This window comes from Anoplolepis gracilipes, chromosome 7 (genome assembly GCF_047496725.1).
Source record: "Anoplolepis gracilipes chromosome 7, ASM4749672v1, whole genome shotgun sequence".
NCBI lineage: Eukaryota > Metazoa > Arthropoda > Insecta > Hymenoptera > Formicidae > Anoplolepis > Anoplolepis gracilipes.
The window spans coordinates 13886606-13900477 of record NC_132976.1 but is presented as its reverse complement, the minus strand read 5'-3'; the positions used below and the strand labels follow the sequence as shown (position 1 = coordinate 13900477).

General features: G+C 33.7%; 2 pseudogenes; one reads left to right on the top strand and one right to left on the bottom strand.

Annotated features, from left to right (window-relative positions):
* LOC140667717 (uncharacterized) overlaps window positions 1-5480 on the top strand; it is a 32863-nt pseudogene extending 27383 nt beyond the window's left edge.
* A 4771-nt stretch (window positions 5481-10251) lies between these two features.
* Window positions 10252-13591, bottom strand: LOC140667649 (E3 SUMO-protein ligase ZBED1-like; annotated as a pseudogene).
* Window positions 13592-13872: the final 281 nt, after the last annotated feature.

Genomic DNA, 13872 nt, shown 5'->3' with positions numbered 1-13872 from the left:
ATAAATAAGGAAACACATCTTTGTATGCCGCATCATACTCTTCAAGGAAACTTTAAAATTTTTTATAAAGCAAAAACTTGTTGCCACCTTTAATTGTAGCAGTAATGATTTGCATAAGAATAAATATATCTTATTTTTCCCGTATAATTCTTCTTAATATTAAAGTAAAAAAATTAAATTTATTAACTATTTTATTTTTTTTTTTTTTTTGAGAATTGATTATCATAATAATTATTGATCTCACTGTATTACGACAAAGTGGAATATTATTGATGTCTCAGGTGTATTTCTAATATTTCCAAGTGTCTTCTCATATTTTATCAAAATTTTTCTTATAATTCGTTTTATTATTATCTCCTCATATTTTATCAAAATACTGTTTATAATTCTTTTTAGTATTTTTCTCAGAATTGTCGCAACATAATATGCATAATTGCACTATTTGTTGATTGTAAAGATATCTTACTTTCTAAATAATTCCCAGTTTAGAAATATAATAATTCCAATTTAAAAAAGTTAATTTGTAAAGTGACTCATGTCTTCGAAAATTGTAATTTATAATGACTTTATAACACTTTGAGAACCTAATTTATAACACTTTGAGAACCTCTTTAAAACAAAATATAATCAATTTATATGCGTTGTCAAATTGTACAATCAACAAATTGTGCAATTGTGCATATCGTGTTGCGGCAATTTTGAAAAAATGGCAACTAAACAGAATTATAAAGAGCAGTTTGATAAAGCATGGGAAGACAGTTTCTTCACGTGTATTGCAAATCGGACAGTGTGTCTTTTATGTGGTTTTGAACCGGCAAGTGTAAAAAAATATGTGATTCATAGACATTATGAACATAAGCATTCCAAGGAATATTCAATGTATGAGGGACACGAAAAATTTGCTTTGATTGCAGCATTACAATTAGTATATAAGCAACGTTTTGGTGTAATTTCGGACGTTTGTAATAATGAAGATGAAGACATTCAAGATAAAACGATTCGCGCATCGTATGCCATTTCATATCTCATTGCGAAACACTCAAAACCATTTACCGATGGTGTCTTCATAAAAGATTACATTCTTGCAGCAGTAAAAGAATTTGGAAATATAACACCTGAAAACGTCAATAATATTCCACTTTGTCGTAACACAGTGAAATCAAGAATTATTATGATAGCCAGCTCTATCGAAGAGAAATTGAGATCATTGTTAGCAACATGTACTTATTTCTCATTGTGCCTCGATGAGAGCACGGATGTTCGACATATAAGTCAACTAAGTATCTTCGCGCGAATTGTACAAGATGATTTTTCGTGTGTTGAAGAAATGTTAGATTTAGTGCCATACATGATACAACAACCGGCAGTGATATTTACAGAGCGCTTGAAATTACTCTTCAAAAATTTGGTTGCGATTTGACGAAATGTTCGTGTATAATGACAGATGGTGCAAAATCTATGGTAGGATCTAAAATTGGACTTTTCGGACAAGTAAAAAAAAAATTTTTTAATTTCCTATACTTCATTGTATAATACATCAAGAAGCTTATGTGGAAAAAATGTAAAATTATCCAACGCTATGCAGACTGTTACGGCAATAGTAAATGCAATTAAAGGTGGCCACAAGTTTTTGCTTCATCGAAAATTTCAAAGTTTCCTTGAAGAATACGCTGCGGCCTACAAAGACGTCCCTCTTTATTGTGAAGTGCGATGGCTAAGTGCCGAAAAAACTTTGCAAAAATTGTTTGCTATTAGAAAAGAAATATATCTTTTCATACAAGAAACGTGCAACGTAGAGATTTAGAACATTCTTCGAGGACGTTGAATCACTTTGTGAATTAGCATTCATTACAGACTTGACTTGCCATTTAAATACTTTGAACTTGAAGCTTATATACGTATACATACATATATACGTATATATACGTATACATACATATACATACATACATACATATACATATATATAAAGATAAATAAAAATAAACATATATATAAATAAGAAAAATAAATTTAAATACAATATACTATAAATATATACATATAAAAATATCACATATATGCACAACATATATATATATATATATATATGTATAATTTAAGAATTTAAATATAAATATATACATGTAAAAATACCACATATAAACACAACATATACAATATATATATATATATATATATATATAGTGTTTATGTGTGGTATTTTTACATGTATATATTTATATTTAAATTCTTAAATTATTATATGTGTATATATATATATGTATATATATATTATTTATATATATGTATGTATGTATGTATGTGTCCATTTCAGTGTCTCTTTTAACTTTAATATAAGAATATAAGTCTATAAACAAAAGTATACAGGGCATTACGCACCCATATAATTTACAGCTAATATCGTTCTTGAGCTCGAGCGTCTTACGTTTCCGCGAGTAATCTAGTTGCTACGAAATAAGAGGAGTGGGGATGCCAATGCACAAAATCGGCCGAAATGGGCAAACCGACTACAGGCCTGATCTATCCCATCCTTCTTCCCCCATATTAGATTTAATTAGATAATATTTAATATATAATAATACGTAATTAGATTTAATTAGATAATATTTAATATATAATAATACATAATTAGATTTAATTAGATAATATTTAATATATAATAATACATAATTAGATAATATTTAATATTATAAAAAAAAAAGCTTAACATACAAAAATTCTCTGCGTTCTCGCGTACGTCTTAGCCTCCGTCTTATCGCACTCCCGCTATCATTTCCCCACACCCTCCTTCTTTCTCTCTCACACTATCTTCCTACTGCTATGCCGTATTGTGCTCTCCTTTTTCCACCACATCATGCTCTCATTGTCCTACGCTATGTACAATGCACATAGCGCTCTCCTTATCCTATCCTATACCACGCGTCTATCGCGTCGTCTCTTTCTACCGCGTTGCAAACGCCTATCGCGCCGTCTCCGTCTACCGCGTTGCGAACGCCTATCGCGCCGTCTCCGTCTACCGCGTTGCGAACGCCTATCGCGCCGTCTCCGTCTACCGCGTTGCGAACGCCTATCGCGTCGTCTCCGTCTACCGCGTTGCGAACGCCTATCGCGCCGTCTCCGTCTACCGCGTTGCGAACGCCTATCGCGTCGTCTCCGTCTATCGCGTTGCGAACGCCTATCGCGTCGTCTCTCTCTATCCATCTCCCTTCTCGCGGACCCATCGGTTACGCCGCGGACCTTTCTCTTCCCTCTCTGCTGTCCCCTCGTCTACCGGCTGTGTCGCGGACCTCTCTCTCCTCTCCGCTGTCCCCTCGTCTACCGGCTGCGCCGCGGACCTCTTCCCTCTTCTCCGCTGTCCCCTCGCCAACCAACCGCACCGCGGACCTGCGGCTGTGTCGCGGACCTCTCCCCCTCTCCGCGTACCCCTCGCCTACCAACCGCGCCGCGGACCTCTTCCCCCTTCTCCGCTGTCCCCTCGCCAATCAACCGCGCCGCGAACCTGCGACTGTGTCGTGGACCTCTCCCCCTCTCCGCGTACCCCTCGCCTACCAACTGCGCCGCGGACCTACAGCTGTGTCGCGAACCTTTCCCCCTCTCCGCGTACCCCTCGCCTACCAACCGCGCCGCGGACCTGCGTGACGTCACCCCCCCCCCCCGCGTCCGCAGTCCCCCCCGCCCCCGCCCCTCCTTCGAGCTCCTGAGTTAGAATCCCCCTTATATCACTACTCATACTGATTCCAAATCTATAACCGAGTTCTTTCATTAGCATATTGCGACACAATTTTATGAGAGTTAAGAAAAATTCATTAGTTGGTGACAGAACTATCACACTTTGCTTCATTAAAGCACAAACGTATAATATTGCAAATTGTTTACTTGAAGTTCAAGAAAACAATATACAAACATAAAGTGTTCATAATTGTCAAAGCCTGTATAAAACTGAAGCTCTTCAGATCGTTTAAGGTCTCGAAAGTCTTCAATATTTAAATAATAATTAGGCATAGTAGCAGTGTTTATTTCAATATCACACTTTTCAACTTGTAGTGCACTCATATCATTATCAGTTAATAAATTACATTGAATAGAAATGGAACGAGATTGTTCAATCAAAGTTACTTCTTCTACATCTACATTTAATAAATTATCAAGATGTTGATCAAACAACTCAAAATGGTCCAATTCAAAATCAACTCCATTTCTTTCTTCTATTACATTAGAGGAAGAGGTTTCTTTCTCTAATGTAATAGAATTCTTATTCTTTGCCTCTGCTCTTCTTTCGGCTCGTATAGCTCGATTGATGGAATTGATAGATGACTTATGACTCCAAGAAAATACAGACAGTACAGCTGTTGGCTTCAGTCTTGGTTTAGCTGTGACAAAAAGTAAAAATAAATGATGTTAAAATGTCGAAAAATTTTAAAGAATAGAACGAAATTACGAAGAATGATGTTCAATATGTAAACAAACAAATAGGTTAAAACGCGCATCAACAATATGCAAAACTACTTAGCATATTACTTAATAATAATATCACAAATTTAAATTTTTATTTACATATAAAATACTTACGATTTTCACAAACGGAGTTTTTAGGGATGAAATAGTCGGACTCTTTGAAATGATCATTACAAATCCGACTGTTATGAGTCGGAGTAAACTTGTCACGTTTTATAGCAATTATCCATGCTTTAAGAAGAGCTTTATCGCGCGGAAATCGATGCCCAGATTTTCTATTTGAGCATGTAGGAACAACACAACATTAAGGCATTGCGACAAAATATGTTTTGTTGTCTTAATACTTAAAAGATCGAGTCAGCTATATGACATGTGATAATTTCTGATCTCCAACTACTACAGCGCCATCTGCGCCAAGCTTGTGAGATTTTCCCTAATTTAAAAGATTCGCATCATATAATAAACAACAAAAGATTATTTGTAACACTAGTACCTAATCAATTTAATAATCTAATTCATTCTAGCAACTTAAATATATTTTATAAAAACCATAGGTTAGTTTATATCATTAAAATTCCATTACTCAACGAAACCGATTTTATCTTATATAATGTAATTCCACTATCTATCAACAAAATGAAGAAAATGTTTACGCATTTATCAATTCAACGCACACATATATAGGACTTAGAACCGATAAACTACGATACACACATTTAACAGATCACGACATAGCGAAATGCAAAAAGGTTAACAATGCGATGATCTGTAAACAAACAAATTTATTATTCCAGATTACGGGTATTCATAGTTGCGAGTCAGAACTGTTAAGATCAACTAGATTAGATAACATATTAAAAAAATATGATATACGTTTAATAAAAATTCATAATATTGTTCGGTACCAATTGAAACCCGCGAATTCTTGGATTTATTCGACACCGCATGAGGAAACTCTTCACATTTTACTATATGTCCAAATGACAAACCACGTCGGACATAGTTGCATTCGAATGGAATAATCACATTATCTCGAAAATGCGATACTATTTCAGATAATATTTTACTACATAGTCGAACCGTTAACATAATAGACACTACGGAAAAAGATTTTATCCCAAACATTAATCTAAGCACAAAAAATTTATGCGAGGACATCAAAAAAAAGAACATAAATGTTTCGGAGTTTAAATTATTAAATATCGGGTAAAAGTACCTTTTTTTTACGTAGGGGAAATGCATTACGCATCCCCCCGGAGAACGGGAATTCCCTGAGGGGTATGTGGGATTCTCTGTATTTTACGGGCATACCCACTTAAACTCCTACGGGTGGTCTAATCCGGCGATTAATGGGGGGGACGGGCCTCGCCAGCGGCACTATCCCGAACCCCCCCTCGCCCAAGCCCAAAGGGCTCCCTTTATTTGGTGCGCCATTGAGACAAGTCCCAATGACACACCGCCGATGATGTTGCGGGAACCACCACCGCAGCGCCGTCCCTTCACTGGGGTCAAGGTGCAATAGGGGATGAGTGTTGCCGCACTCACCCTCCCTTGACTCCAAGGGGTGGGAGATGTTCTACCCGCCCCTAAGTGGCCGCCGGATCAGACGGTCTGTTTTGGGGCGAGAGGTCGGTATATTAAAATATACCGACTCCGTGTTCACAGCCCCGTCCGGACCCCCTCCCCCATTCTCACCCCATAGGGCGTACCCACTAAGACGCTAAGACGCAAAGGGGGGACGCCACCACAAGGGAGAAAGGATAGGGAAGAGGGAAATGGGAGGAGGGTACTCCTCGGTAATCTTACTACGTGGCTAGGGGCGAGGGGGCCTTAGGGTCCCCGTGTTCACCGCCTGGTCGGATGACTGGGCGGGGAGGGTGAACATCAGGGACAGGCGGACCCTTAACCCCCGAGTCACCCCGCCCTCCCCCCTCCGTTAACTGTCATGCGACCCTACCCCCGTTTCGCTTTGGTCTTCCCCCAGAAGAGGGGGACCTCCGCGAATCGTCACAGGTGGGACAGGGTACACGTCTCCTATATAAACGGAGTATGGCAGTGCTGGAAGTGGTGGTGGGGATCGATGTTGCTTCTCTGTTTATATAGGACTCTAATGTTTACTAGAGTTCTGGAGCGGGCACAATATGGCGGTGCTGGAGGTGGTGGTGGGAGATCGATGTCGCTTCTCTGTTATATAAGACTCTACTAAGGACCATAAAAGGAGCATATAACAGAGAGATATTATCATCTTCTTGAAGCGACTTCTTCATTACAAACTATACAATTACTTTGTAAGATTATCAAGATAAAAATAAAAATAACATTAAACAATAAATAACATTAAAAATAATATTTAATAGTAAAATTTTTATTAATTTAAATCCTGTTTGTTCAGACATAGGTTTCGATTTTAGTAATTTAAATGTCCCGCTTGTGCAGACATAGGTCCCGATTTTAATGGCAGTTTCCGGTGTTCTATTGGTCACAAGTTTCAGCCGCAGAACAATGTGTATCCCTTATCCATCTAGTATACATATAGATCAGTGATGTACATGCGTGCAACACGCGCCTTTACAGCGCATGCGCAGAAAGAGATGCCATACATACTTGTTTGTATATAAATTTAGAGCTGCTTTATACATAAGGAGTTAGCAGTCTAGTATTATATAGGAGTCTGTAGTCTTAACTCCATAGACATAGTAAGGACAGACTGGCCATAGTCGGAGTGGGAGTAAGTTCAGGTAAAAAAAGACACACTCTGAATGGCTTGGTGCGTTTCCTCTCTTTTTCGCGCATGCGCAAAGCTCTCTGAAAAGAGAAACAAGAGAACTCGGAACAGGGACTGAGATTCCGTATGTTACATTTGTATGTATACAGTCGGACCTCTTATCTTACGACCCTCTTATGCTACGAAACCTCTTGTCCTACGACAAAAAATCCTCTCATGCTACGACCGCGAAAGGGGCATTATATCCCCACTCTCAAATTTTTGTCGTAGGATCAGAGGTTTAAGGGGAAGATTCCGGACCAAAAATATCGTAGGATAAGAGGTCCGACTGTATATCATAGACATAGTAAGGAATATACATACAAATGTAACATACGGAACTCAGTCCCTATTCCGAGTCCCCACTCCGACTATGGCCAGTCTATCCTTACTATGGTCGGTATTCATAGTCCGTTCTTACATTCAAGCTCATCTTAAGTAAGGTCTTAAAATTTTATTCGGCCATCTGATTGGTTGAACGTAGTTTTTAGTCTTAAGTCAACTAAAAACATGTCTTAAGATGATCTTATATATAAGAACGGACTATGAATATCGGCCTATGTGTATGCCGGGTCTACAATAGCTGTAGTAAGCCTTAAATCGTAAGAAATATTCATTATTCTTCTCTAAAGTCAATTGTAATTAGTTAATTTCTTACAACTTAAGGCTTACTACATTTATTGTAAACCGGTCTAAGGGCTATCGCACACAAAATGCATAAACTACATGTGCATAGCATAAGATTGTATGGACCAATGAGCATCAAGTATTAAGTCGCCATATTAATTTACATAATATTATTATTGGTCCATACGCTCTTATGCTATGCACATGCAATTTATGCATTTTGCTATAGACTTAAAGGCCGCCGCACACACTTTTACATAACGCATAATGCACATATATAAGGAAACTGATTGGTCTATAAACACATGCATAAGGAATTCAACCGATCGAATTCCTTATGTATATGCATTATGCGTTATGTAAAAGTGTGTGCGGCGGCCTTTACTAGAGGAAAGCATATATGTAATACTACTATATTGCTAACACCCATAAGAGGAAAAGAGAAAAAAGATACGCTGAAAAGAGACAAGTATAGCAGGAATTTCTGCTGTGCTGCGCATGCGTGACGTCTATAGAGGCGTGGCTTATTATACGCGGCTTGTTCGAGAAATATGAATAGGCACATATATATACAGGGTGGACCATTTTAATCCATCCAGTCGAATATTTCGAAAACCAAGCCCGGGAGAGAAAAATGTTTCAGACAAAAGTTGTATGGTTTCGAGGGGGCCATAAGATTGTACCATTGGTTTGACCTTGAAAAGTCATTTGAAGGTCACGTGAAGGTCACTTCAAGTTTTTTAAATGGAACACCCTATATATTTTTACATATTCTTGTAGCTCATCTCGAGAACTTTCCAAAACACTTATGACAAAGTATTTTTCATTAAGTATTTTTTGAGTTATAAGGCTTCAAAGTTGCAGTATTTTGACATAAAATACAAGATATCTCATAAAATATTCATTTTTTGATTATCTTACTCTAATACTTTTATGCACAGAATAATGAGACGAATCAATTAGTGTAAAGAAAACACATAATTATGTTAAAGTAAAAATGTGTAACTGTTAGTTGCAAATTCAGATTTTTACTTTAACATAATTATGTGTTTTAATTATGCCAATTGATTCGTCTCGTTATTCTGTACATAAAAGTATTAGAGTAAGATAATCAAAAAATGAATATTTTATGAGATATCTTGTATTTTATGTCAAAATACTGCAACTTTGAAGCCTTATAACTCAAAAAATACTTAATGAAAAATACTTTGTCATAAGTGTTTTGGAAAGCTCTCGAGATGAGCTACAAGAATATGTAAAAATATATAGGGTGTTCCATTTAAAAAACTTGAAGTGACCTTCACGTGACCTTCAAATGACTTTTCAAGGTCAAACCAATGGTACGATCTTATGGCCCCCTCGAAACCATACAACTTTTGTCTGAAACATTTTTCTCTCCCGGGCTTGGTTTTCGAGATATTCGACTGGATGGATTAAAATGGTCCACCCTATATATCAGCACATCGCACAATATTCCTTGCTAGAGCGAGACACGAAGTATTGTCCGCACCGTAATGTTGGCTACAATTTTTCGACTTCCGTTAGTAATATAGTAGTATTACATACATGGAGAAAAGTAGACTCTTGCACCGTTACATTTCACATTGGCGGCGGCGTTAGAGACAAAATAATTTGGCGGCGGCGGATTCGTCGAAAATTTTCTTTTTCGGCGGCGGCGTAATCGGCGAATGATAATTTATCGGCGGCGGCGGCAAACGGCGGCGTTAATAAAAAAACTCATCTTTAAAATATTTCAATAAATAAGCTTGGAAAATTAAAATATAATGTATTTTTTAATTATATTTTCATATATATTATAAATTTTACATATATTATAATATTTTCATATATTATAAATTTTCATAATATATATTGTAATATATATAACATCATATATCACAATATATCACTAATATTGTTTAAATACAATATGTTATAAATTGTTATAAAGAAAAAAGAACTGAAATGAAATTGAACGTGAACATAAAGCCGGATCTACATTGGTCGTATCGTAACGTCGCAAGTCGTAAATCGTAGACAAATTGACCAACCATAGTCGATTATTCCAAAAATAATTAACTATGATTGGTCAATTTGCCTACGACTTACGATTTGCGACGTTACGATACGACCAATGTAGATCCGGCTTAGGCCCGTTCTACAATGAGTCGTAAGTCGTAAGTCGTAGGCAAATTGACCAATCATGATTGATTATTTTTGAAACAATCAACCATGATTGGTCAATTTGTCTACGACTTACGACTTACGACTCATTGTAGAACGGACCTAACAGAAAGTTATCAGAATTAAATTCTAACAGAAACTTATAATTTTAATTTTAATTGGTACAAATTGATTTGTTGCATTTATATTTATATTTTATTTATTTTATTATATTATATTTATTTTACTGATACTGATTTTAAATATATATCTTTTATTAATTTAAAATTATCATGAATAAATAATATTTTATTAGTTTTTGATGGTTTTAACACAGAACGTTTTGCCGTAATAAGTAAACCTGCAGAAGAGAATGCACACTCAGATACTAAACTTGTAATTGGTATAGCATAAATGCAACATACCAATTTGTACAAATTTGGCATTGATAATTTCATTTTATTCCACCATTGTAGGGGATCTTCAATAGATTCTGAAATATGTAAATACTTTTTAATTTCGATAAAAATGGGATCTTCATGAGGAATAATATTTGTATGTTTTGCAGCCAATTCTAATCTTAATTTCTTAACTCCAAGAAGTGACTTATTGTTAGAATCATCTCTTTTTTTATTAGATACCTGTAAAACAAAAATAAACATCTAGAGAATCTAATTATATCATAAATACAATTGAATATTTGATAATTATTATCTAACTTGCTCAGCTATAATGCTCGAAGGCATTATTTTATATATCATATACTTTAAAAATTCTTCTGGAGATTGTTGTTTGTTATGAGATATTCTGCAACATCTTTAACATTTTGAATGTCGGATACAGAAGTGCTCCACAAACATGAGTTTCATGAATTGGAAATCGCTTTTTTATATTCTGTAAAATAGTTTTTTTAAGTTGTTTTACTATATCCGAATCATCTTCATTTACATACATGCTACTTTCAACTTCTGCCCTGAAAAAATTAAAGAAAAAGTTGATATAGTAGCATTTAATAACTTCTTTCTTATGTAAAATAAATTAGTGACGTTAAAATACAAAACTATTAAATTTGAATAAGAACATTACATCAATACACATTTTATGATATTGCTCTTCATTTTAAATTTCTATATTCATTTAAAAATATATTACAAACCTAAATAAAAGTGCAAGATTGGTTGTTGGATATTCTACTCCTGAAAGAATTTCTGTTGCTGTTTTAATACTTATTAAGCAGTCTGCTACACCCTCGATTTCCTTCCATTCATTGCTTGTAGGAATTGCATCATAACGTTTATTCATTGCCAAACAGCGTATCACTATCTCTAAAAAATAAATTATAACATTTAAATAAAAAACTATTATAATAATACATAAAGTTTTGAATATTAATGTTTGTAAAATGGTATATAGTTTTATAATTATACGATAATAAAATGGTATATAGTTTTATAATTATACGATAATAAAATGGTATATAGTTTTATAATTATACGATAATAAAATGGTATATAGTTTTATAATTATACGATAATAAAATGGTATATAGTTTTATAATTATACGATAATAAAATGGTATATAGTTTTATAATTATACGATAATAAAATGGTATATAGTTTTATAATTATACGATAATAAAATGGTATATAGTTTTATAATTATACGATAATAAAATGGTATATAGTTTTATAATTATACGATAATAAAGAGATGTTTTCTTAATTTAATCAAATATTTAAATTACTTCAATTATCATAACATATAAATATGTCCAATGTAAATTATTTAATTGTTATACATATGTTTAATTGTTATACATGTTATATATTATAAATGGAAAATATTAATTGCATAAGTTACATAATTCTTTAGTAATATTTACATTATTAACTTAAACATATATCTTCTACAGTAAAATAGAAAAATTTATTGTAAATAATATTTTACAAATTTATAATGCCAATACATTCAGATAAATATAAATTTTATCATAGTTCAACTTACCTTTATTTTTAAGTAAACTCGATAACATTTCTAGTGTACTGTTCCATCTAGTTGATACATTTTTATGTAATCCTGAATGTGATATAAATGAAGGAAAGCCCTGAGCATATGAATGCTCATTATTATTTTCGAAAAGTGTGGAATTAAATCTTACATCAGCTTCTAAAATCTCTTCTAAGTTTTCAGCACTGTCTAATATATTATTAATGGTCTCTTGTTAAATAATTTCTTTTGTTTTATTAATATCTTGAGTTTTAAAAGCAAGAATTTTTACAATACTTTTAACTTTAACTATAACATTATTAACATCTGGTAATTTGGAAATAGTGTCTACCATCACTAAATTATGGAGTCCATGTGCAATACAAGGTACCCTCTCAATTTTCATAAGTTTTGCAGCTTTAATCATATTTGTTCCTCCATCAATTACGAGAGTTATAATTTTGTCGTTTAAATTAAATTTTGTTAATACCTTTTTTAATTCTTCAACAATATTATCTGCCGTATGAGGATGTGGTAAGAAACTTGTTCGTAATGTATGTACATGATCTCAACTGGATTTCTGTAGGCGATATCCAATGTAAAGTGAAAGTCATAAATGGAATATAACGATAATTATCAGTCCACGCATCCGTGGTTAGTGAAATTGCACTTGATTATCCTCATTTATTTTTGCTTTAACAACAAATACGCAATCATTATATACCCTTGAAAGTGAATGTCGAGATAATGTACTTGGATGTGGCATATCCACATCATTTTGTATAATACCATGTATTTTTAAAAAGTCTTTTAATCCATCTTTTTCAGCTTCAAAAAACGGAATGAGATCTCTACAAAACCAGATAGTCATGCTATCACTTAGCTCTTTTTTTTTCTCTGTAATTTTTGAAGATTTGGATGATTGTTCAGATTGTCCATAAGAATGAAAGAATCTCTTAATGTTGGCTCTTTGATTTGATAACTGTGTTGATTTTATATTATGCTCTTCTGTTAAGTGGACAATTAAATTTCCAGTACTAACTGTTTTTTTATATCTACATATTTTTCGTCCATCAGGATGCATAAAACACATCTTACAATATACGTGAAATCTGTCTACTACAATACTTTTTTCACTATTTTTAAGCATGCCAAAATGTTCTCTGGTAATACTTCGAGTACGAGTGGAATTTTCAATACTCACTATAAGATTTTTATTTTTTTTTAGTTCATTATTATCAATATTTTCATTTGGCTCGTCAACATCTATTTCTGCACATTCGTTAAGTGACATTTTGTTTTATAAACTGTCTGAAAATAAAATTATTAACATTAAGTCATTCTAATCTAATTCTAACAGAAAATAATATAGACTATATAAGTGCATTTAATTTTTGCTATAGAAAGACTAATTAATTTATAACAGCACAATTCATAATTATCATAACATAATAATACATTTTCTATTACTATAAGTTGTACCTAAAATCTTTGTTGTAATAATGTTTTAATAAAATGACACTCGAGAAAAGTAAATATTAGTCTTATTTGAAATAAATTAATATTTATTATATTTGAGACACAACTTCTAAATATACGATGAAATATTAATACGTTTACATGTATCATTGGCTGCGTTCAGGAAAAAAAGCTGCTTTGCAACTGTGTAAAATGCGTGAATCTAATTAGTGTATACTTTTAATTTTGGCTAAATCTAACAGCATACGCCAATCAGATTCATGAATTTTACAACAATTGTAAAGCAGCAGGCTCGAATTCATAGTCGTTTCTCAAATCTTAAGATTAGAGAATTTCTTAAATCTATCCTAATGCGACCATTTCATTGGTTGAATAGAATAGCTTAACCAATGAA